Source organism: Camelus bactrianus, chromosome 23, assembly GCF_048773025.1.
Source record: "Camelus bactrianus isolate YW-2024 breed Bactrian camel chromosome 23, ASM4877302v1, whole genome shotgun sequence".
NCBI classification, from domain to species: domain Eukaryota; kingdom Metazoa; phylum Chordata; class Mammalia; order Artiodactyla; family Camelidae; genus Camelus; species Camelus bactrianus.
The window spans coordinates 35,464,585-35,486,129 of record NC_133561.1 but is presented as its reverse complement, the minus strand read 5'-3'; positions in this window follow the sequence as shown (position 1 = coordinate 35,486,129).

Genomic DNA, 21,545 nt, shown 5'->3' with positions numbered 1-21,545 from the left:
TAGGAAACAAACAGAGAAATCAGAGATAAAGTTTCTCCTAAAACCCGTTCCCTTGGTGCTAGATGAACGAACGTCTCTCCGCATGCTAGTTTCTGAGAGATATGTGAGTGTGAAAGCCGAAATTCACCTAGCTTGTTGGGAACACAAAGTTTCTTTTCAGTTGCAAACTCCACTCCATACATATATATTCGGAGGTACTAGCTCCAACTCGGTTTTACATTGAAAACTGCAGGAACTTCAACCCGGCACTAGGAAACAGACTGAGAATCAGAGTAAAATTTTCTCCTGCAACCCGTTCCCTTGTTGCTAGATGAACGAACGTCTCTCCACATGCTCAGATCTGAGAGATAATGTGTGTGAAAGCCGTTCTTCACATAGCTTGTTGGGAACACAAAGTTTCTTTTCAGTTGCAAACTCCATTCCATACATATATATGGGGAGGTACTAGCTCCAACTCGGTTTTACAGTGAAAACTGGAGGAACTTCAAACCGGCCCTAGGAAACAGACTGAGAAACCAGAGTAAAAGTTTCTCCTGCAACCCGTTCCCTTGGTGCTAGATAAACGAACGTCTCTCCACATGCTCAGTTCTGAGAGATAAGTGTGTGTGAAAGCCGTCCTTCACCTAGCTTGTTGGGAAAACAAAGTTTCTTTTCAGTTGCAAACTCCACTCCATACATATATATGGGGAGGTACTAGCTCCAACTCGGTTTTAAAGTGAAAATTGCAGGAACTTGAAACCGGCACTAGGAAACAGACTGAGAATCCAGAGTTAAAGTTTCTCCTGCAATCCGTTCCCATGGTGCTAGATGAACGAACGTCTCTCCGCATGCTAGGTTCTGAGAGATATATGAGTGTGAAAGCCGTCCTTCACCTAGCTTGTTGGGAACATAAAGTTTCTTTTCAGTTGCAAACTCCACTCCATACATATATATGGGGAGGTACAAGCTCCAACTCGATTTTACAGTGAAAACTGCAGGAACTTCAAAACGGCACTGGGAAACAGACTGAGAAAACAGAGTAAATGTTTCTCCTGCAACCCGTTCCCTTGGTGCTAGATGAACGAACGTCTCTCCACATGCTCACTTCTGACATTTAATTGTGTGTGAAAGCCGTCCTTAATTTAGCTTGTTGGGAACACAAAGTTTCTTTTCAGTTGCAAACTCCACTCCATACATATATATGGGGAGGTACTAGCTCCAACTCGGTTTTAAAGTGAAAACTGCAGGAACTTCAAACCGGCACTAGGAAACAGACTTAGAAACCAGAGTAAAAGATTCTCCTGCAACCCGTTCCCTTGGTGCTAGATGAACGAACGTCTCTCCACCTGCTTAGTTCTGAGAGATAAGTGTGTGTGAAAGCCGTCCTTCACCTAGCTTGTTGGGAAAACAAAGTTTTTTTCAGTTGCAAACTCCACTCCATACATATATATGGGGAGGAACTAGCTCCAACTCGGTTTTAAAGTTAAAACTGCAGGAACTTCAAACCGGCACTAGGAAACACACTGGGAAACCAGAGTAAAAGTTTCTCCTGCAACCCGTTCCCTTGGTGCAAGATGAACGAAAGTCTCTTCACTTGCTCAGTTCTGAGAGATATGTGTGTTTGGTAGCCGTCTTTCACCTAGCTTGTTGGGAACACAAAGTTTCTTTTCAGTGGCAAACTCCATTCCATACATATAGAGGGGGAGGAACTAGCTCCAAATCTGTTTTACAGTGAAAACTGCAGTTACTTCAAAACGGCACTAGGAAACAGACTGAGAAACCAGAGTAAAAGTTTCTCCTGCAACCCATTCCCTTGTTGCTAGATGAACGAACGTCTCTCCACATGCTCAGTTCTGAGAGATAACTGTGTGTGAAAGCCGTACTTCACCTAGCATGTTGGGAACACAAAGTTTCTTTTCAGTTGCAAACTCCACTCCATACATATATATGGGGAGGTACTAGCTCCAAATCGGTTTTACAGTGAAAACTGCAGGAATTTCAAACCGGCACTAGGAAACAGACTGAGAAACCAGAGTAAAAGTTTCTCCTGCAACCCGTTCCCTTGGTGCTAGATGAACGAAAGTCTCTCCACATGCTCAGTTCTGAGAGATAAGTGTGTGTGAAAGCCATTCTTTACCAAGCTTGTTGGGAACACAAAGTTTCTTTTCAGTTGCAAACTCCACTCCATACATATATATGGGGAGGTACTAGCTCCAACTCGGTTTTACAGAGAAAACTGCAGGAACTTCAAAACGGCACTAGGAAACATTCAGAGAAATCAGAGTTAAACTTTCTCCTAAAACCCGTTCCCTTGGTGCTAGATGAACGAACGTCTCTCCGCATGCTAGGTTCTGAGAGATATGTGAGTGTGAAAGCCGAACTTCACCTAGCTTGTTGGGAACACAAAGTTTCTTTTCAGTTGCAAACTCCACTCCATACATATATATTCGGAGGTACCAGCTCCAACTCGGTTTTACATTGAAAACTGCAGGAACTTCAACCCGGCACTAGGAAACAGACTGAGAAACCAGAGTAAAAGTTTCTCCTGCAACCCGTTCCCTTGGTGCTAGATGAACGAACGTCTCTCCACATGATCAGTTCTGAGTGATAAGTGTGTGTGAAAGCCGTCCTTCAACTAGCTTGTTGGGAACACAATGTTTCTTTCCAGTTGCCAACACCAAACCATACATATATATGGGGAGGTACTAGCTCCAACTCCGTTTTACAGTGAAAACTGCAGGAAATTCAACCCGGCACTAGGAAACAGACTGAGAATCAAGAGTAAAAGTTTCTCCTGCAACCCGTTCCCTTGTTGCTAGATGAACGAACGTCTCTCCACATGCTCAGATCTGAGAGATAAGTGTGTGTGAAAGCCGTTCTTCATATAGCTTGTTGGGATCACAAAGTTTCTTTTCAGTGGCAAACTCCATTCCATACATATATATGGGGAGGTTCTAGCTCCAACTCTGTTTTACAGTGAAAACTGCAGGAACTTCAAACCGGCCCTAGGAAACAGACTGAGAAACCAGAGTAAAAGTTTCTCCTGCAACCCGTTCCCTTGGTGCTAGATAAACGAACGTCTCTCCACATGCTCAGTTCTGAGAGATAAGTGTGTGTGAAAGCCGTCCTTCACCTAGCTTGTTGGGAACACAAAGTTTCTTTTCAGTTGCAAACTCCACTCCATACATATATATGGGGAGGTACTAGCTCCAACTCGGTTTTACAGTGAAAATTGCAGGAACTTGAAACCGGCACTAGGAAACAGACTGAGAATCCAGAGTAAAAGTTTCTCCTGCAACCCGTTCCCTTGTTGCTAGATGAACGAACGTCTCTCCACATGCTCAGTTCTGAGAGATAAGTGTGTGTGAAAGCCGTCCTTCACCTAGCTTGATGGGAACACATAGTTTTTTTCAGTTGCAAACTCCACTCCATACATATATATGGGGAGGTACTAGCTCCAACTCGGTTTTACAGTGAAAACTGCAGGAACTTCAAACCGGCACTAGGATACAGACTGAGAAACCAGAGTAAAAGTTTCTCCTGCAACCCGTTCCTTTGGTGCTAGATGAACGAACGTCTCTCCACTTGCTCAGTTCTGAGAGATATGTGTGTGGGGAAGCCGTCCTTCACCTAGCTTGTTGGGAACACAAAGTTTCTTTTCAGTTGCAAACTCCACTCCATACATATATATGGGGAGGTACTAGCTCCAACTCGGTTTTACAGTGAAAACTGCAGTTACTTCAAAACGGCACAAGGAAACAGACTGAGAATCCAGAGTAAAAGTTTCTCCTGCAACCCGTTCCCTTGGTGCTAGATGAACGAACGTCTCTCCACATGCTAAGTTCTGAGAGATAAGTGTGTGTGAAAGCCGTCCTTCACCTAGCTTGATGGGAACACAAAGTTTTTTTCAGTTGCAAACGCCAGTCCATACATATATATGGGTAGGTACTAGCTCCAACTCGGTTTTACAGTGAAAACTGCAGTAACTTGAAACCGGCACTAGGAAACAGACTGAGAAACCAGAGTAAAAGATTCTCCTGCAACCCATTCCCTTGGGGCTAGATGAACGAACGTCTCTACACATGCTCAGTTCTGAGAGATAAGTGTGTGTGGAAGCTGTCCTTCACCTAGCTTGTTGGGAACACAAAGTTTCTTTTCAGTTGCAAACTCCACTCCATACATGTATATGGGGAGGTACTAGGTCCAACTCGCTTTTACAGTGAAAACTGCAGTTACTTCAAAACGGCACTAGGAAACAGACTGAGAATCCAGAGTAAAAGTTTCTCCTGCAACCCGTTCCCTTGGTGCTAGATGAACGAACGTCTCTCCACATGCTAAGTTCTGAGAGATAACTGTGTGTGAAAGCCGTCCTTAACCTAGCTTGTTGGGAACACAAAGTTTCTTTTCGGTTGCAATCTCCACTCCATACATATATATGGGGAGGTACTAGCTCCAAATAGGTTTTACAGTGAAAACTGCAGGAACTTCAAACCGGCACTATGAAACAGACTGAGAAACCAGAGTAAAAGTTTCTCCTGCAAACCGTTCCCTTGGTGATAGATGAACGAACGTCTCTCCACATGCTCAGTTCTGAGAGATAAGTGTGTGTGAAAGCCATCCTTCACCTAGCTTGTTGGGAACACAAAGTTTGTTTTCAGTTGCACACTCCACTCCATACATATATGTGGGGAGGTACAAGCTCCAACTCAGTGTTACAGTGAAAACTGCAGGAACTTCAAACCAGCACTAGGAAACAGACTGAGAAACCAGAGTAAAAGTTTCTCCTGCAATCCGTTCCCTTGGTGCTAGATGAACGATCGTCTCTCCGCATGCTAGGTTCTGAGAGATATGTGAGTGTGAAAGCCGTCCTTCAACTAGCTTGTTGGGAACATAAAGTTTCTTTTCAGTTGCAAACTCCACTCCATTCATATATATGGGGAGGTACAAGCTCCAACTCGATTTTACAGTGAAAACTGCAGGAACTTCAAACCGTCACTAGGAAACAGACTGAGAAAACAGAGTAAAAGATTCCCCTGCAACCCGTTCCCTTGGTGCTAGATGAACGAACGTCTCTCCACATGCTCAGTTCTGAGAGATAAGTGTGTGTGAAAGCCGTCCTTCACCAAGCTTGTTGGGAACACAAAGTTACTTTTCAGTTGCAAACTCCACTCCATACATATATATGGGGAGGTACTAGCTCCAAATCCGTTTTACAGTGAAAACTGCAGTTACTTCAAAACGGCACTAGGAAACAGGCTGAGAATCCAGAGTAAAAGATTCTCCTGCAACCCGTTCCCTTGTTGCTAGATGAACGAACGTCTCTCCACATGCTCAGTTCTGAGAGATAACTGTGTGTGAAAGCCGTACTTCACCTAGCTTGTTGGGAACACAAAGTTTCTTTTCAGTTGCAAACTCCACTCCATACATATATATGGGGAGGTACTAGCTCCAACTCTGTTTTACAGTGAAAACTGAAGGAACTTCAAACCGGCACTAGGAAAGAGACTGAGAAACCAGAGTAAAAGTTTCTCCTGCAACCCATTCCCTTGGTGCAAGATGAACGAAATTCTCTCCACTTGCTAATTTCTGAGAGATATGTGTGTTTGGTAGCCGTCCTTCACCTAGCTTGTTGGGAACACAAAGTTTCTTTTCAGTTGCAAACTCCACTCAATACATATATAGGGGGAGGAACTAGCTCCAAATCTGTTTTACAGTGAAAACTGCAGTTACTTCAAAACGGCACTAGGAAACAGACTGAAAAACCAGAGTAAAAGTTTCTCCTGCAACCCATTCCCTTGTTGCTAGATGAACGAAAGTCTCTCCACATGCTCAGTTCTGAGAGATAACTGTGTGTGAAAGCCGTACTTCACCTAGCATGTTGGGAACACAAAGTTTCTTTTCAGTTGCAAATTCCACTCCATACATATATATGGGGAGGTACTAGCTCCAACTCGGTTTTACAGTGAAAACTGCAGGAACTTCAAACCGGCACTAGGAAACAGACTGAGAAAACAGAGTAAAAGTTTCTCCTGCAACCCGTTCCCTTGGTGCTAGATGAACGAAAGTCTCTCCACATGCTCAGTTCTGAGAGATAAGTGTGTGTGAAAGCCATTCTTTACCTAGCTTGTTGGGAACACAAAGTTTCTTTTCAGTTGCAAACTCCACTCCATATATATATATGGGGAGGTACTAGCTCCAACTCGGTTTTACAGTGAAAACTGCAGGAACTTCAAACCGGCACTAGGAAACAGACAGAGAAATCAGAGATAAAGTTTCTCCTAAAACCCGTTCCCTTGGTGCTAGATGAACGAACGTCTCTCCGCATGCTAGTTTCTGAGAGATATGTGAGTGTGAAAGCCGAAATTCACCTAGCTTGTTGGGAACACAAAGTTTCTTTTCAGTTGCAAACCCCACTCCATACATATATATTAGGAGGTACTAGCTCCAACTCGGTTTTACATTGAAAACTGCAGGAACTTCAACCCGGCACTAGGAAACAGACTGAGAACCAGAGAAAAATTTTCTCCTGCAACCCGTTCCCTTGTTGCTAGATGAACGAACGTCTCTCCACATGCTCAGATCTGAGAGATAATGTGTGTGAAAGCCGTTCTTCATATAGCTTGTTGGGAACACAAAGTTTCTTTTCAGTTGCAAACTCCATTCCATACATATATATGGGGAGGTACTAGCTCCAACTTGGTTTTACAGTGAAAACTGGAGGAACTTCAAACCGGCCCTAGGAAACAGACTGAGAAACCAGAGTAAAAGTTTCTCCTGCAACCCGTTCTTTTGGTGTTAGATAAACGAACGTCTCTCCACATGCTCAGTTCTGAGAGATAAGTGTGTGTGAAAGCCGTCCTTCACCTAGCTTGTTGGGAACACAAAGTTTCTTTTCAGTTGCAAACTCCACTCCATACATATATATGGGGAGGTACTAGCTCCAACTCGGTTTTAAAGTGAAAATTGCAGGAACTTGAAACCGGCACTAGGAAACAGATTGAGAATCCAGAGTAAAAGTTTCTCCTGCAACCCGTTCCCTTGTTGCTAGATGAACGAACGTCTCTCCACATGCTCAGTTCTGAGAGATAAGTGTGTGTGAAAGCCGTTCTTCACCTAGCTTGATGGGAACACAAAGTTTTTTTCAGTTGCAAACGCCACTCCATACATATATATGGGGAGGTACTAGCTCCAACTCGGTTTTACAGAGAAAACTGCAGGAACTTCAAACCGGCACTAGGAAACAGACTGAGAAACCAGAGTAAAAGATTCTCCTGCAACCCATTCCCTTGGGGCTAGATGAACGAACGTCTCTCCACATGCTCAGTTTGGAGAGATAAGTGTGTGTGAAAGCCGTCCTTCACCTAGCTTGTTGGGAACACAAAGTTTCTTTTCAGTTGCAAACTCCACTCCATACATGTATATGGGGAGGTACTAGCTCCAACTCGGTTTTACAGTGAAAACTGCAGTTACTTCAAAACGGCACTAGGATACAGACTGAGAATCCAGAGTAAAAGTTTCTCCTGCAACCCGTTCCCTTGGTGCTAGATGAACGAACGTCTCTCCACATGCTCAGTTCTGAGAGATAACTGTGTGTGAAAGCCGTCCTTAACCTAGCTTGTTGGGAACACAAAGTTTCTTTTCGGTTGCAATCTCCACTCCATACATATATATGGGGAGGTACTAGCTCCAAATAGGTTTTACAGTGAAAACTGCAGGAACTTCAAACCGGCACTAGGAAACAGACTGAGAAACCAGAGTAAAAGTTTCTCATGCACCCGTTCCCTTGGTGATAGATGAACGAACGTCTCTCCACATGCTCAGTTCTGAGAGATAAGTGTGTGTGAAAGCCATCCTTCACCTAGCTTGTTGGGAACACAAAGTTTGTTTTCAGTTGCACACTCCACTACATACATATATGTGGGGTGGTACTTGCTCCAACTCGGTGTTACAGTGAAAATTGCAGGAACTTCACACCGGCACTAGGAAACAGACTGAGAAACCAGAGTTAAAGTTTCTCCTGCAATCCGTTCCCTTGGTGCTAGATGAACGAACGTCTCTCCGCATGCTAGGTTCTGAGAGATATGTGAGTGTGAAAGCCGTCCTTCACCTAGCTTGTTGGGAACATAAAGTTTCTTTTCAGTTGCAAACTCCACTCCATACATATATATGGGGAGGTACAAGCTCCAACTCGATTTTACAGTGAAAACTGCAGGAACTTCAAACCGGCACTAGGAAACAGACTGAGAAACCAGAGTAAAAGATTCTCCTGCAACCCGTTCCCTTGGTGCTAGATGAACGAACGTCTCTCCACATGCTCAATTCTGACAGTTAAGTGTGTTTGAAAGTCGTCCTTAATTTAGCTTGTTGGGAACACAAAGTTTCTTTTCAGTTGCAAACTCCACTCCATACATATATATGGGGAGGTACTAGCTCCAACTCGGTTTTAAAGTGAAAACTGCAGGAACTTCAAACCGGCACTAGGAAACAGACTTAGAAACCAGAGTAAAAGATTCTAATGCAACCCGTTCCCTTGGTGCTAGATGAACGAACGTCTCTCCACCTGCTTAGTTCTGAGAGATAAGTGTGTGTGAAAGCCGTCCTTCAGCTAGTTTGTTGGGAAAACAAAGTTTTTTTCAGTTGCAAACTCCACTCCATACATATATATGGGGAGGAACTAGCTCCAACTCGGTTTTACAGTTAAAACTGCAGGAACTTCAAACCGGCACTAGGAAACAGACTGGGAAACCAGAGTAAAAGTTTCTCCTGCAACCCGTTCCCTTGGTGCAAGATGAACGAAAGTCTCTCCACTTACTCAGTTCTGAGAGATATGTGTGTTTGGTAGCCGTCCTTCACCTAGCTTGTTGGGAACACAAAGTTTCTTTTCAGTTGCAAACTCCACTCCATACATATATAGGGGGAGGAACTAGCTCCAAATCTGTTTTACAGTGAAAACTGCAGTTACTTCAAAACGGCACTAGGAAACAGACTGAGAAACCAGAGTAAAAGTTTCTCCTGCAACCCATTCCCTTGTTGCTAGATGAACGAACGTCTCTCCACATGCTCAGTTCTGAGTGATAACTGTGTGTGAAAGCCGTACTTCACCTAGCATGTTGGGAACACAAAGTTTCTTTTCAGTTGCAAACTCCACTCCATACATATATATGGGGAGGTACTAGCTCCAACTCGGTTTTACAGTGAAAACTGCAGGAATTTCAAACCGGCACTAGGAAACAGACTGAGAAACCAGAGTAAAAGTTTCTCCTGCAACCCGTTCCCTTGGTGCTAGATGAACGAAAGTCTCTCCACATGCTCAGTTCTGAGAGATAAGTGTGTGTGAAAGCCATTCTTTAACTAGCTTGTTGGGAACACAATGTTTCTTTTCAGTTGCATACTCCACTCCATACATATATATGGGGAGGTACTAGCTGCAACTCGGTTTTACAGTGAAAACTGCAGGAACTTCAAACCGGCACTAGGAAACAGACAGAGAAATCAGAGATAAAGTTTCTCCTAAAACCCGTTCCCTTGGTGCTAGATGAACGAACGTCTCTCCGCATGCTAGTTTCTGAGAGATATGTGAGTGTGAAAGCCGAAATTCACCTAGCTTGTTGGGAACACAAAGTTTCTTTTCAGTTGCAAACTCCACTCCATACATATATATTCGGAGGTACTAGCTCCAACTCGGTTTTACATTGAAAACTGCAGGAACTTCAACCCGGCACTAGGAAACAGACTGAGAATCAGAGTAAAATTTTCTCCTGCAACCCGTTCCCTTGTTGCTAGATGAACGAACGTCTCTCCACATGCTCAGATCTGAGAGATAATGTGTGTGAAAGCCGTTCTTCACATAGCTTGTTGGGAACACAAAGTTTCTTTTCAGTTGCAAACTCCATTCCATACATATATATGGGGAGGTACTAGCTCCAACTCGGTTTTACAGTGAAAACTGGAGGAACTTCAAACCGGCCCTAGGAAACAGACTGAGAAACCAGAGTAAAAGTTTCTCCTGCAACCCGTTCCCTTTGTGCTAGATGAACGAACGTCTCTCCACATGCTCAGTTCTGAGAGATAAGTGTGTGTGAAAGCCGTCCTTCACCTAGCTTGTTGGGAACACAAAGTTTCTTTTCAGTTGCAAACTCAACTCCATACATATATATGGGGAGGTACTAGCTCCAACTCGGTTTTAAAGTGAAAATTGCAGGAACTTGAAACCGGCACTAGGAAACAGACTGAGAATCCAGAGTAAAAGTTTCTCCTGCAACCCGTTCCCTTGTTGCTAGATGAACGAACGTCTCTCCACATGCTCAGTTCTGAGAGATAAGTGTGTGTGAAAGCCGTCCTTCACCTAGCTTGTTGGGAACACAAAGATTTTTTCAGTTGCAAACGCCACTCCATACATATATATGGGGAGGTACTAGCTCCAACTCGGTTTTACAGTGAAAACTGCAGGAACTTCAAACCGGCACTAGGAAACAGACTGAGAAACCAGAGTAAAAGATTCTCCTGCAACCCATTCCCTTGGGGCTAAATGAACGAACGTCTCTCCACATGCTCAGTTCTGAGAGATAAGTGTGTGTGAAAGCCGTCCTTCACATAGCTTGTTGGGAACACAAAGTTTCTTTTCAGTTGCAAACTCCACTCCATACAAGTATATGGGGAGGTACTAGCTCAAACTCGGTTTTACAGTGAAAACTGCAGGAACTTCAAAACGGCACTAGGATACAGACTGAGAATCCAGAGTAAAAGTTTCTCCTGCAACCCGTTCCCTTGGTGCTAGATGAACGAACGTCTCTCCACATGCTCAGTTCTGAGAGATAACTGTGTGTGAAAGCCGTCCTTAACCTAGCTTGTTGGGAACACAAAGTTTCTTTTCGGTTGCAATCTCCACTCCATACATATATATGGGGAGGTACTAGCTCCAAATAGGTTTTACAGTGAAAACTGCAGGAACTTCAAACCGGCACTAGGAAACAGACTGAGAAACCAGAGTAAAAGTTTCTCATGCACCCGTTCCCTTGGTGATAGATGAACGAACGTCTCTCCACATGCTCAGTTCTGAGAGATAAGTGTGTGTGAAAGCCATCCTTCACCTAGCTTGTTGGGAACACAAAGTTTGTTTTCAGTTGCACACTCCACCCCATACATATATGTGGGGAGGTACTAGCTCCAACTCGGTGTTACAGTGAAAACTGCAGGAAATTCAAACCGGCACTAGGAAACCGACTGAGAAACCAGAGTTAAAGTTTCTCCTGCAATCCGTTCCCTTGGTGCTAGATGAACGAACGTCTCTCCGCATGCTAGGTTCTGAGAGATATGTGAGTGTGAAAGCCATCCTTCACCTAGCTTGTTGGGAACATAAAGTTTCTTTTCAGTTGCAAACTCCACTCCATACATATATATGGGGAGGTACAAGCTCCAACTCGATTTTACAGTGAAAACTGCAGGAACTTCAAACCGGCACTAGGAAACAGACTGAGAAAACAGAGTAAAAGATTCTCCTGCAACCCGTTCCCTTGGTGCTAGATGAACGAACGTCTCTCCACATGCTCAATTCTGACAGTTAAGTGTGTTTGAAAGTCGTCCTTAATTTAGCTTGTTGGGAACACAAAGTTTCTTTTCAGTTGCAAACTCCACTCCATACATATATATGGGGAGGTACTAGCTCCAACTCGGTTTTAAAGTGAAAACTGCAGGAACTTCAAACAGGCACTAGGAAAAAGACTTAGAAACCAGAGTAAAAGATTCTAATGCAACCCGCTCCCTTGGTGCTAGATGAACGAACGTCTCTCCACCTGCTTAGTTCTGAGAGATAAGTGTGTGTGAAAGCCGTCCTTCACCTAGTTTGTTGGGAAAACAAAGTTTTTTTCAGTTGCAAACTCCACTCCATACATATATATGGGGAGGAACTAGCTCCAACTCGGTTTTACAGTTAAAACTGCAGGAACTTCAAACCGGCACTAGGAAACAGACTGGGAAACCAGAGTAAAAGTTTCTCCTGCAACCCGTTCCCTTGGTGCAAGATGAACGAAACTCTCTCCACTTGCTCAGTTCTGAGAGATATGTGTGTTTGGTAGCCGTCCTTCACCTAGCTTGTTGGGAACACAAAGTTTCTTTTCAGTTGCAAACTCCACTCCATACATATATATGGGGAGGTACTAGCTCCAACTCGGTTTTACAGTGAAAACTGCAGGAATTTCAAACCGGCACTAGGAAACAGACTGAGAAACCAGAGTAAAAGTTTCTCCTGCAACCCGTTCCCTTGGTGCTAGATGAACGAAAGTCTCTCCACATGCTCAGTTCTGAGAGATAAGTGTGTGTGAAAGCCATTCTTTAACTAGCTTGTTGGGAACACAAAGTTTTTTTCAGTTGCAAACTCCACTCCATACATATATATGGGGAGGAACTAGCTCCAACTCGGTTTTACAGTGAAAACTACAGGAACTTCAAACCGGCACTAGGAAACAGACAGAGAAATCAGAGTTAAACTTTCTCCTAAAACCCGTTCCCTTGGTGCTAGATGAACGAACGTCTCTCCGCATGCTAGGTTCTGAGAGATATGTGAGTGTGAAAGCCGAACTTCACCTAGCTTGTTGGGAACACAAAGTTTCTTTTCAGTTGCAAACTCCAATCCATACATATATATTCGGAGGTACTAGATCCAACTCGGTTTTACATTGAAAACTGCAGGAACTTCAAACCGGCACTAGGAAACAGACTGAGAATCAGAGTAAAATTTTCTCCTGCAACCCGTTCCCTTGGTGCTAGATGAACGAACATCTCTCCACATGCTCAGTTCTGAGTGATAAGTGTGTGTGAAAGCCGTCCTTCAACTAGCTTGTTGGGAACACAATGTTTCTTTTCAGTTGCCAACTCCACTCCATACATATATATGGGGAGGTACTAGCTCCAACTCAGTTTTACAGTGAAAACTGCAGGAACTTCAACCCGGCACTAGGAAACAGACTGAGAATACAGAGTAAAAGTTTCTCCTGCAACCCGTTCCCTTGTTGCTAGATGAACGAACGCCTCTCCACATGCTCAGATCTGAGAGATAAGTGTGTGTGAAAGCCGTTCTTCATAGAGCTTGTTGGGAACACAAAGTTTCTTTTCAGTTGCAAACTCCATTCCATACATATATATGGGGAGGTACTAGCTCCAACTCGGTTTTACAGTGAAAACTGCAGGAAATTCAAACCGGCCCTAGGAAACAGACTGAGAAACCAGAGTAAAAGTTTCTCCTGCAACCCGTTCCCTTGGTGCTAGATAAACGAACGTCTCTCCACATGCTCAGTTCTGAGAGATAAGTGTGTGTGAAAGCCGTCCTTCACCTATCTTGTTGGGAACACAAAGTTTCTTTTCAGTTGCAACCTCCACTCCATACATATATATGGGGAGGTACTAGCTCCAACTCGGTTTTATAGTGAAAACTGCAGTTACTTCTAAACGGCACTAGGAAACAGACTGAGAATCCAGAGTAAGAGTTTCTCCTGCAACCCGTTCCCTTGGTGCTAGATGAACGAACGTCTCTCCACATGCTCAGTTCTGAGAGATAAGTGTGTGTGAAAGCCGTCCTTCACCTAGCTTGATGGGAACACAAAGTTTTTTTCAGTTGCAAACGCCACTCCATACATATATATGGAGAGGTACTAGCTCAACTCGGTTTTACAGTGAAAACTGCAGGAACTTCAAACCGGCACTAGGAAACAGACTGAGAAAACAGAGTAAAAGATTCTCCTCCAACCCATTCCCTTGGGGCTAGATGAACGAACGTCTCTCCACATGCTCAGTTCTGAGAGATAAGTGTGTGTGAAAGCCGTCCTTCACCTAGCTTGTTGGGAACACAAAGTTTCTTTTCAGTTGCAAACTCCACTCCATACATGTATATGGGGAGGTACTAGCTCCAACTCGGTTTTACAGTGAAAACTGCAGTTACTTCAAAACGGCACTAGGAAACAGACTGAGAATCCAGAGTAAAAGTTTCTCCTGCAACCCGTTCCCTTGGTGCTAGATGAACGAACGTCTCTCCACATGCTCAGTTCTGAGAGATAACTGTGTGTGAAAGCCGTACTTCACCTAGCATGTTGGGAACACAAAGTTTCTTTTCAGTTGCAAACTCCACTCCATACATATATATAGGGAGGTACTAGCTCCAACTCGGTTTTACAGTGAAAACTGCAGGAACTTCAAACCGGCACTAGGAAACAGACTGAGAAACCAGAGTAAAAGTTTCTCCTGCAACCCGTTCCCTTGGTGCTAGATGAACGAAAGTCTCTCCACATGCTCAGTTCTGAGAGATAAGTGTGTGTGAAAGCCATTTTTTACCTAGCTTGTTGGGAACACAAAGTTTCTTTTCAGTTGCAAACTCCACTCCATACATATATATGGGGAGGTACTAGCTCCAACTCGGTTTTACAGTGAAAATTGCAGGAACTTGAAACCGGCACTAGGAAACAGACTGAGAATCCAGAGTAAAAGTTTCTCCTGCAACCCTTTCCCTTGTTGCTAGATGAACGAACGTCTCTCCACATGCTCAGTTCTGAGAGATAAGTGTGTGTGAAAGCCGTCCTTCACCTAGCTTGATGGGAACACAAAGTTTTTTTCAGTTGCAAACTCCAATCCATACATATATATGGGGAGATACTAGCTCCAACTCGGTTTTACAGTGAAAACTGCAGGAACTTCAAACCGGCACTAGGAAACAGACTGAGAAACCAGAGTAAAAGTTTCTCCTGCAACCCGTTCTTTGGTGCTAGATGAACGAACGTCTCTCCACTTGCTCAGTTCTGAGAGATATGTGTGTGGGGAAGCCGTCATTCAACTAGCTTGTTGGGAACACAAAGTTTCTTTTCAGTTGCAAACTCCACTCCATACATATATATGGGGAGGTACTAGCTCCAACTAGGTTTTACAGTGAAAACTGCAGTTACTTCGAAACGGCACTAGGAAACAGACTGAGAATCCAGAGTAAAAGTTTCTCCTGCAACCCGTTCCCTTGGTGCTAGATGAACGAACGTCTCTCCACATGCTCAGTTCTGAGAGATAAGTGTGTGTGAAAGCCGTCCTTCACCTAGCTTGATGGGAACACAAAGTTTTTTTCAGTTGCAAACGCCACTCCATACATATATATGGGGAGGTACTAGCTCCAACTCGGTTTTACAGTGAAAACTGCAGGAACTTCAAACCGGCACTAGGAAACAGACTGAGAAACCAGAGTAAAAGATTCTCCTGCAACCCATTCCCTTGGGGCTAGATGAACGAACGTCTCTCCACATGCTCAGTTCTGAGAGATAAGTGTGTGTGAAAGCCGTCCTTCACCTAGCTTGTTGGGAACACAAAGTTTCTTTTCAGTTGCAAACTCCACTCCATACAGGTATATGGGGAGGTACTAGCTCCAACTCGTTTTTACTGTGAAAACTGCAGTTACTTCAAAACGGCACTAGGAAACAGACTGAGAATCCAGAGTAAAAGTTTCTCCTGCAACCCGTTCCCTTGGTGCTAGATGAACGAACGTCTCTCCACATGCTCAGTTCTGAGAGATAACTGTGTGTGAAAGCCGTCCTTAACCTAGCTTGTTGGGAACACAAAGTTTCTTTTCGGTTGCAATCTCCACTCCATACATATATATGGGGAGGTACTAGCTCCAACTCGGTTTTACAGTGAAAACTGCAGTTACTTCAAAACGGCACTAGGAAACAGACTGAGAATCCAGAGTAAAAGTTTCTCCTGCAACCCGTTCCCTTGTTGCTAGATGAACGAACGTCTCTCCACATGCTCAGTTCTGAGAGATAACTGTGTGTGAAAGCCGTCCTTAACCTAGCTTGTTGGGAACACAAAGTTTCTTTTCGGTTGCAATCTCCACTCCACACATATATATGGGGAGGTACTAGCTCCAAATAGGTTTTACAGTGAAAACTGCAGGAAATTCAAACCGGCACTAGGAAACAGACTGAGAAACCAGAGTAAAAGTTTCTCCTGCAACCCGTTCCCTTCGTGATAGATGAACGAACGTCTCTCCACATGCTCAGTTCTGAGAGATAAGTGTGTGTGAAAGCCATCCTTCACCTAGCTTGTTGGGAACACAAAGTTTGTTTTCTGTTGCACACTCCACTCCATACATATATGTGGGGAGGTACTAGCTCCAACTCGGTGTTACAGTGAAAACTGCAGGAACTTCAAACCGGCACTAGGAAACAGACTGAGAAACCAGAGTTAAAGTTTCTCCTGCAATCCGTTCCCTTGGTGCTAGATGAACGAACGTCTCTCCGCATGCTAGGTTCTGAGAGATATGTGAGTGTGAAAGCCGTCCTTCACCAAGCTTGTTGGGAACACAAAGTTTCTTTTCAGTTGCAAACTCCACTCCATTCATATATATGGGGAGGTACAAGCTCCAACTCGATTTTACAGTGAAAACTTCAGGAACTTCAAACCCGCACTAGGAAACAGACTGAGAAAACACAGTAAAAGATTCTCCTGCAACCCGTTCCCTTGGTGCTAGATGAACGAACGTCTCTCCACATGCTCAGTTCTGAGAGATAAGTGTGTGTGAAAGCCGTCCTTCACCAAGCTTGTTGGGAACACAAAGTTTCTTTTCAGTTGCAAACTCCACTCCATACATATATATGGGGAGGTACTAGCTCCAACTCCGTTTTACAGTGAAAATTTCAGTTACTTCAAAACGGCACTAGGAAACAGACTGAGAATACAGAGTAACAGATTCTCCTGCAACCCGTTCCCTTGTTGCTAGATGAACGAAAGTCTCTCCACATGCTCAGTTCTGAGAGATAACTGTGTGTGAAAGCCTTACTTCACCTAGCTTGTTGGGAACACAAAGTTTCTTTTCAGTTGCAAACTCCACTCCATACATATATATGGGGAGGTACTAACTCCAACTCGATTTTACAGTGAAAACTGCAGGAACTTCAAACCGGCACTAGGAAACAGACTGAGAAACCAGAGTAAAAGTTTCTCCTGCAACCCATTCCCTTGGTGCAAGATGAACGAAAGTCTCTCCACTTGCTAAGTTCTGAGAGATATTTGTGTTTGGTAGCCGTCCTTCACCTAGCTTGTTGGGAACACAAAGTTTCTTTTCAGTTGCAAACTCCACTCCATACATATATATGGGGAGGAACTAGCTCCAAATCTGTTTTACAGTGAAAACTGCAGTTACTTCAAAACGGCACTAGGAAACAGACTGAGAAACCAGAGTAAAAGTTTCTCCTGCAACCCATTCCCTTGTTGCTAGATGAACGAACGTCTCTCCACATGCTCAGTTCTGAGAGATAACTGTGTGTGAAAGCCGTACTTCACCTAGCATGTTGGGAACACAAAGTTTCTTTTCAGTTGCAAACTCCACTCCATACATATATATGGGGAGGTACTAGCTCCAACTCGGTTTTACAGTGAAAACTGCAGGAACTTCAAACCGGCACTAGGAAACAGACTGAGAAACCAGAGTAAAAGTTTCTCCTGCAACCCGTTCCCTTGGTGCTAGATGAACGAAAGTCTCTCCACATGCTCAGTTCTGAGAGATAAGTGTGTGTGAAAGCCATTCTTTACCTAGCTTGTTGGGAACACAAAGTTTCTTTTCAGTTGCAAACTCCACTCCATACATATATATGGGGAGGTACTAGCTCCAACTCGGTTTTACAGTGAAAACTGCAGGAACATCAAACCGGCACTAGGAAACAGACAGAGAAATCAGAGTTAAAGTTTCTCCTAAAACCCGTTCCTTTGGTGCTAGATGAACGAACGTCTCTCCGCATGCTAGGTTCTGAGAGATATGTGAGTGAGAAAGCCGAACTTCACCTAGCTTGTTGGGAACACAAAGTTTCTTTTCAGTTGCAAACTCCACTCCATACATATATATTCGGAGGTACTAGCTCCAACTCGGTTTTACATTGAAAACTGCAGGAACTTCAACCCGGCACTAGGAAACAGACTGAGAATCAGAGTAAAATTTTCTCCTGCAACCCGTTCCCTTGGTGCTAGATGAACGAACGTCTCTCCACATGCTCAGTTCTGAGTGATAAGTGTGTGTGAAAGCCGTCCTTCAAATAGCTTGTTGGGAACACAATGTTTCTTTTCAGTTGCCAACTCCACTCCATACATATATATGGGGAGGTACTAGCTCCAACTCAGTTTTACAGTGAAAACTGCAGGAACTTCAACCAGGCACTAGGAAACAGACTGAGAATCCAGAGTAAAAGTTTCTCCTGCAACCCGTTCCCTTGTTGCTAGATGAACGAACGTCTCTCCACATGCTCAGATCTGAGAGATAAGTGTGTGTGAAAGTCGTTCTTCATATAGCTTGTTGGGAACACGAAGTTTCTTTTCAGTTGCAAACTCCATTCCATACATATATATGGGGAGGTACTAGCTCCAACTCGGTTTTACAGTGAAAACTGCAGGAACTTCAAACCGGCACTAGGAAACAGACTGAGAAACCAGAGTAAAAGTTTCTCCTGCAACCCGTTCCCTTGGTGCTAGATAAACGAACGTCTCTCCACATGCTCAGTTCTGAGAGATAAGTGTGTGTGAATGCCGTCCTTCACCTAGCTTGTTGGGAACACAAAGTTTCTTTTCAGTTGCAAAATCCACTGCATACATATATATGGGTAGGTACTAGCTCCAACTCGGTTTTACAGTGAAAATTGCAGGAAATTGAAACCGGCACTAGGAAACATACTGAGAATCCAGAGTAAAAGTTTCTCCTGCAACCCGTTCCCTTGTTGCTAGATGAACGAACGTCTCTCAACATGCTCAGTTCTGAGAGATAAGTGTGTGTGAAAGCCGTCCTTCACCTAGCTTGATGGGAACACAAAGTTTTTTTCAGTTGCAAACTCCACTCCATACATATATATGTGGAGGTACTAGCTCCAACTCGGTTTTACAGTGAAAACTGCAGGAACTTCAAACCGGCACTAGGAAACAGACTGAGAAACCAGAGTAAAAGTTTCTCCTGCAACCCGTTCTTTGGTGCTAGATGAACGAACGTCTCTCCACTTGCTCAGTTCTGAGAGATATGTGTGTGGGGAAGCCGTCCTTCAACTAGCTTGTTGGGAACACAAAGTTTCTTTTCAGTTGCAAACTCCACTCCATACATATATATGGGGAGGTACTAGCTCCAACTCGGTTTTACAGTGAAAACTGCAGTTACTTCGAAACGGCACTAGGAAACAGACTGAGAATCCAGAGTAAAAGTTTCTCCTGCAACCCGTTCCCTTGGTGCTAGATGAACGAACGTCTCTCCACATGCTCAGTTCTGAGAGATAAGTGTGTGTGAAAGCCGTCCTTCACCTAGCTTGATGGGAACACAAAGTTTTTTCAGTTGCAAATGCCACTCCATACATATATATGGGGAGGTACTAGCTCCAACTCGGTTTTACAGTGAAAACTGCAGGAACTTCAAACCGGCACTAGGAAACAGACTGAGAAACCAGAGTAAAAGATTCTCCTGCAACCCATTCCCTTGGGGCTAGATGAACGAACTTCTCTCCACATGCTCAGTTCTGAGAGATAAGTGTGTGTGAAAGCCGTCCTTCACCTAGCTTGTTGGGAACACAAAGTTTCTTTTCAGTTGCAAACTCCACTCCATACAGGTATATGGGGAGGTACTAGCTCCAACTCGGTTTTACAGTGAAAACTGCAGTTACTTCAAAACGGCACTAGGAAACAGACAGAGAATCCAGAGTAAAAGTTTCTCCTGCAACCCGTTCCATTGGTGCTAGATGAACGAACGTCTCTCCACATGCTCAGTTCTGAGAGATATCTGTGTGTGAAAGCCGTCCTTAAACTAGCTTGTTGGGAACACAAAGTTTCTTTTCGGTTGCAATCTCCACTCCATACATATATATGGGGAGGTACTAGCTCCAAATAGGTTTTACAGTGAAAACTGCAGGAACTTCAATCCGGCACTAGGAAACAGACTGAGAAACCAGAGTAAAAGTTTCTCCTGCAACCCGTTCCCTTGGTGATAGATGAACGAACGTCTCTCCACATGCTCAGTTCTGAGAGATAAGTGTGTGTGAAAGCCATCCTTCACCTAGCTTGTTTTGAACACAAAGTTTGTTTTCAGTTGCACACTCCACTCCATACATATATGTGGGGAGGTACTAGCTCCAACTCGGTGTTACAGTGAAAACTGCAGGAACTTCAAACCGGCACTATTAAACAGACTGAGAAACCAGAGTAAAAGTTTCTCCTGCAAACCGTTCTTTGGTGCTAGATGAACGAACGTCTCTCCACTTGCTCAGTTCTGAGAGATATGTGTGTGGGGAAGCCGTCCTTCAACTAGCTTGTTGGGAACACAAAGTTTCTTTTCAGTTGCAAACTCCACTCCATACATGTATATGGGGAGGTACTAGCTCCAACTCGGTTTTACAGTGAAAACTGCAGTTACTTCAAAACGGCATTAGGAAACAGACTGAGAATCCAGAGTAAAAGATTCTCCTGCAACCCGTTCCCTTGTTGCTAGATGAACGAACGTTTCTCCACATGCTCAGTTCTGAGAGATAACTGTGTGTGAAAGCCGTACTTCACCTAGCTTGTTGGGAACACAAAGTTTCTTTTCAGTTGCAAACTCCACTCCATACATATATATGGGGAGGTACTAGCTCCAACTCGGTTTTACAGTGAAAACTGCAGGAACTTCAAACCGGCACTAGGAAACAGACTGAGAAACCAGAGTTAAAGTTTCTCCTAAAACCCGTTTCCTTGTTGCTAGATGAACGAAAGTCTCTCCGCATGCTAGGTTCTGAGAGATATGTGAGTGTGAAAGCCGAACTTCACCTAGCTTGTTGGGAACACAAAGTTTCTTTTCAGTTGCAAACTCCACTCCATACATATATATTCGGAGGTACTAGCTCCAACTCGGTTTTACAGTGAAAACTGCAGGAACTTCAAACCGGCACTAGGAAACAGACTGCGAAACCAGAGTAAAAATTTCTCCTGCAAACCGTTCCCTTGGTGCTAAATGAACGAACGTCTCTCCACATGCTCAGTTCTGAGAGATAAGTGTGTGTGAAAGCCGTACTTCACCTAGCTTGTTGGGAAGACAAAGTTTCTTTTCATTTGCAAACCCCACTCCATACATATATATGGTGAGGTACAAGCTCAAACTCTATTTTACAGTGAAAACTGCAGGAACTTCAAACCGGCACTAGGAAACAGACTGAGAAAACAGAGTAAAAGATTCTCCTGCAACCCGTTCCCTTGGTGCTAGATGAACGAACGTCTCTCCACATGCTCACTTCTGACAGTTAAGTGTGTGTGAAAGCCGTCCTTAATTTAGCTTGTTGGGAACACAAAGTTTCTTTTCAGTTGCAAACTCCACTCCATACATATATATGGGGTGGTACTAGCTCCAACTCGGTTTTAAAGTGAAAAATGCAGGAACTTCAAACCGGCACTAGGAAACAGACTTAGAAACCAGAGTAAAAGATTCTCCTGCAACCCGTTCCCTTGGTGCTAGATGAACGAACGTCTCTCCACCTGCTTAGTTCTGAGAGATAAGTGTGTGTGAAAGCCGTCCTTCACCTAGCTTGTTGGGAAAACAAAGTTTTTTTCAG